Source organism: Pyrus communis, chromosome 7, assembly GCF_963583255.1.
Source record: "Pyrus communis chromosome 7, drPyrComm1.1, whole genome shotgun sequence".
NCBI classification, from domain to species: Eukaryota; Viridiplantae; Streptophyta; class Magnoliopsida; order Rosales; family Rosaceae; genus Pyrus; species Pyrus communis.
In genome coordinates this window covers 18,325,640-18,330,897 of record NC_084809.1, presented here as the reverse complement: position 1 = coordinate 18,330,897, position 5,258 = coordinate 18,325,640, and the positions used below count along the sequence as shown (strand labels likewise).

The following is a 5,258-nucleotide window of genomic DNA, read 5'->3' as shown; positions in this document are numbered from 1 at the left end:
GATCACCATTTGAATTAACCACAGGTTGTTTAGCCAAGATTAGAGCACACATCATGCATATTCTTGGTAGATATGTGAATGGATGAAGGGAATACTTTGCAAACAACCTGCCAAGTGTTACCTTTGGTTTTATGAAAGTTTCTTGTTCGTAACACCTTCTTGATTAGGAACCAAAGTTGCACATCACAACTAGGCTCATGATTAAGGACATGTGATCAAATCCACACATCATATGGTTGATCATATCTAAGTGAAGCAAACTCAAGAAATAGGTAGATAGCTGAGTATAAACTAACTTAACAAACATGGACTTGGTTTAAGCAATGGTGAAACCGAATCCCTAGCTTCATCTCCATTGGTGCTATCCCATTTTATTAGTTGTTGATTCATTTAATATTGTTTACTTCATTTTCTAGTGTTTTCAAGTTACAATAACAAATCTGCCTAATTTGATTAGTTTTATTCATTTCATATAGTTCTTGCAAAACAAGTGATTATATAGGATCAATTAGTCCCTGTGGATTCGACACCCTTACTTGTGCCATTATACTAAACATATTCTAGCATTAGGAAGGACTTAACTCAACAAAAATGGCGCCGTTGCCGGGGACTGATTTCAGTCCCTTGTAATTGCTTGTTTGCTATTTAAACTTTGTTCTTTTCATTGTAGGTAGATTCTTGATTTTCATTCAAACTTGTGTTATTTTGTTTCAGGTAGTATATGTCAAATAGACTTGTGGAGCTAGGCCAAAGAATTGAACGGTTAAAGGGCCACACTTTGGACAACTTTGTGCCATCAAGTTCCTCCATTATCCGTGAAGAAGAGGAAGGGAATTCACCTAGTTCAACAAGTAAAGAATCTGAGCAATTTAATTGGGAAAGAGAAGAAGAGATGGCGGGCAACCAAGATGAGCTTCGAGCTTTGGAGGACTTTGCTCAACCAATCATACCAAATTCACCTTCATGCATCTTGCTGCCCACAGAAGCTAGAAACTGTGATCTTAAATCTTCACATTTCCATATGTTTCCCTCTTTTTATGGCTTACCTAATGAAGACCCTTTAGCTCATATTAAAGAGTTTTACAATGTTGTGAGTGGTTTACCTTTGCAGGGAGTAAGTGAAGCAAATTTGAGGATGAGAGTGTTTCCTTACACCTTGAAGGATAGGGCCAAGAGTTGGTTGATGACTCTAACACCAGGTTCCCTCACCACATGGGATGCCGTGGCTAAGAAGTTCTTGGAGAAGTTCTTTTCCACTCAAAAGACAGCCACATTAAGGGGACAAATCTTCAACTTCAAACAAGATGATGGAAAACCTTTCAATGAGTGTTGGGAGCGCTTTAAAGGCCTTTTGTTGCAATGTCCACACCATGGGTTACCTTTTCACTTACAAATGCAAATTTTCTATGATGGACTAACCCAAACATGTCAATCAACTGTTGATAATGCAGCAGGTGGAGCATTGAAGAAAAAGAATGTTCAAGAGTCATATAACATTTATGAGATGTTGGGGTCTAATGCTCAACACAAAGATTTAAGGGGTAAGAAAGTTGGAGTCTATGAAACAAGCTCTAATCATGATCTTTTGTTGCAGGTAGCTAACCTAGAAAGAAAGATTGAATCCGTGCTCAACATGGTGCCAAAAGCAAATGAAGTGTGTGCCATTTGCAACATACCAAGCCATCCTACTCATCAATGTCCATCTAGGGAGGCTTATCCCGAGTATGTCCAAGAGCAAGTGAACCTCATGAATTCTTACAATCAAAGGCCAAGGAATGATGTGTATTCCAATACATATAACTCAAGTTGGAGAGATCATCCCAACCTTTCATGGAAGAACAACAATCAATTCCAAAATTTCCAACCAAAACCTGCCACTACCCTTGAGGATACGGTTAAATTGTTAGCCCAAAACACCTTGCAATTCCAACATTCCACAAATAGCACTCTCCAACAACATTCGGCAGCCCTAACCAAAATGGAGACACAATTGGGGCAGATTGCAGATGCCTTGAACCAAAGAGAGGTTGGAAAGTTTCCAAGCCAACCCGTGATACTCCAAAGGAACCAAGAGCAAGCCAAAGCAATCACTACACTTAGAAGTGGTAAGACTATTGATAATAGAGTTGGCAATGAAGTTACTAATGAATCTGATCATGTGAATGCAGGGGTTACTCAAGGAGAAAATGAGAAACCAAATGAGGAACCAAGCCATGCGACTTCCTCATTTGAAGCACCAAATCTTCACAAGGCCGAGAAACCACACACTCCACCAATACCATTCCCTAGAAGACTTGCCAAGAGCAAGCAGGATAAGTCATTTAAGGAAATTTTTGATATACTAAGCAAAGTGAATGTTAACTTACCTTTGCTTGATGTCATTAGGAACATGCCGGCATATGGGAAGTTCTTCAAGGAGTTAAACAGATACAAAAGGAAGTATGGACCACATGAGAAGGTAGTGGTGTCCGAGAATGTGAGTGCAGTTTTACAAAGAAAACTTCCACCAAAGCTCAAGGATCCAGAAAGTTTCTCTATCAACATCACCATAGGGGACAAGAAAGTAGAGAAGGCGATGCTTGATTTGGATGCTAGCATCAACTTAATGCCTTATTCAGTGTACCTTCAACTAGGTTTGGGAGATTTGAAAGCCACCACCATTTCATTTCAACTTGCAGACAGATCCGTGAAATATCCAAGAGGTATAGTAGAAGATATTCTAGTTCAAGTTGATAAACTAATCTTGCCTGCAGATTTTGTAGTGTTGGACATGGAATAAGCTCCTATACATGACCGAGAGTTGCCTATATTGCTTGGGAGACCGTTCATGGCCACGGCCAAGACCATCATTGATGTGCAAAATGGACTCCTCACTATGACAGTGTTAGGAGAGACAGTTCAATTCAAAGTGTTTGAGTCTCTTTCTCATCCTTCTTCCTCTCTTGATTGTTATGCCATTGATGTGCTTGATTCACTTGTTTTCTCTAAGTTCTTGCAGGCACAAACTAATGAACCATTACAAACTGTTTTGAGTCAATCTCAAGATGAGTTTGATGAAGAAGATGCTCTCATGGAAGAAGTAGCTGCCTTGGAAGCATTGGCACCATATCCTTTGAATGTTTCACCTCTTTTAGAGCCTTTAGAATTATCAATGTCACATCTAACTCCTTCTACTGTTAAAGCACCAAAGCTTGAACTTAAACCACTTCCACCACATCTAAAATATGCATATCTAGCTGAATTTGAAACTCTTCCAGTTATCATAGCTTCTGACCTCACCCCAAATGAAGAAGATAAACTAATTAGGGTGTTAAAAGAGTTCAAATCAGCTTTTGGTTGGTCTATTGCAGATATCAAGGGAATAAGCCTTACCATGTGCATGCATAGGATCCTTTTGGAGGAAGGAGCAAAGTCAACCCGTGAACCACAAAGAAGGCTCAATCCACACATAACGGAAGTTGTTAGGAATGAGGTGTTGAAATTGTTAGATGTGGGGATCATATATCCCATTTCTGATAGCAAATGGGTGAGTGCTATTCAAGTGGTACCTAAGAAGGTGGGAATCACAGTAATGAGGAATGAAAACAATGAGCTTGTGCCCACAAAGCCCACGGCTAGTTCGCGTGTTTGCACCGATTACAGGAAGTTGAATTCTAGCACTAGAAAAGATTACTTTCCTATGCCTTTCATAGATCAAATGCTTGAGAGATTGGCAGGTTACTCACACTATTGTTTTCTTGATGGTTACTCAGGTTACAATCAAATTGCAATTGCTCCGGAGGATCAAGAGAAAACAACCTTTACTTGCCCCTTTGGCACATTTGCATATAGGAGAATGCCTTTTGGACTTTGCAATACTCCAGCAACATTCCAAAGATGCATGTTGGCCATCTTTTCTGACATGGTAGAAAGATTCATTGAGGTATTTATGGATGACTTCTCAGTGTTTGGTTCCTCTTTTGATGAATGTCTTAACCATCTCTCCTTAGTACTTCAAAGATGTCAGGAAACAAATTTGGTTCTCAATTGGGAAAAGTGCCAATTTATGGTGAAACAAGGAATTGTGTTAGGACATGTAATCTCTGGCAAATGAATGGAGGTGGACAAAGCCAAAATTGACGTCATCACCAATATGGTAGCCCCCACCACTGTGAAGGGAGTAAGAAGTTTTTTGAGACATGCGGGTTTTTATCGTCGTTTCATTAAGAACTTTTCAATGATCACTCGTCCATTATGCAATCTGTTAGCTAAAGATGTTGCATTTCATTTTGATAAGGCTTGTATGGATGCATTCAATACTTTGAAATATGAACTAACCTCAGCCCCTATTATTATGGCACCAGATTGGTCTTTACCTTTTGAATTGATGTGTGATGCCTCTGACTATGTTATTGGTGCAGTTTTAGGGCAAAGGGTGAACAAGCTTCCACATGTGATCTACTATGCAAGCCGGACTCTACATGATGCTCAACTTAACTATTCCACTACTGAAAAGGAGTTGCTTGCTGTTGTTTTTGCCTTAGAAAAGTTTAGGTCATATCTTGTGGGATCTAAAGTTATTGTGTTTTCTGATCATGCAGCCCTTAGGTACTTGATGACAAAGAAAGATGCTAAACCACGCTTAATTAGATGGATACTCTTACTACAAGAGTTTGACTTGGAAATTCGAGATAAGAAGGGAAGTGATAATGTTGTTGCTGACCATTTGTCAAGGCTTAATGAAAACTATGGAGTGGGACAACCTTTGCCCCTAAATGAATCATTTCCAGATGAACAACTCCTTGTTGTTCAAGAACAAGAACCATGGTATGCTGATTTTGTTAATTATCTTGCTTGTGGTGTAATGAGAAATGACCTTTCTTTTCAGGAAAGAAAGAAGTTCCTTGCCATGGTAAAGCACTACGTTTGGGACGAACCATATTTGTTTAAATATTGCCCTGACCAAATCATTAGGAGATGTGTCCCAGAGAGTGAGCAACAAAGCATTCTAACATTCAGCCATACATTGGCATGTGGAGGACATTTTGGTGCCAAAAAGACATCTCTAAAGGTTTTACAATCTGGTTTCTTTTGGCCTACTTTATTCAAAGATGCTTTTGATTTTTGTTCTAAGTGTGATAGGTGCCAGAAAATGGGGAACATTAGCCGAAGAAATGAGATGCCATTGAACAACATTTTGGTGGTGGAGCTCTTTGATGTTTGGGGAATCGATTTCATGGGACCATTTCCATCCTCTTTTGGCCACTTATACATATTAG

General features: G+C 39.3%; 1 non-coding gene across 1 annotated transcript; it reads right to left on the bottom strand.

Moving 5' to 3' along the window:
• Window positions 1-1,266: 1,266 nt before the first annotated feature.
• Window positions 1,267-1,377, bottom strand: LOC137741214 (small nucleolar RNA R71). The gene has a single exon (XR_011069244.1). It is a non-coding gene; the product is annotated as a small nucleolar RNA R71 (small nucleolar RNA).
• Between the last annotated feature and the right edge of the window lie 3,881 nt (window positions 1,378-5,258).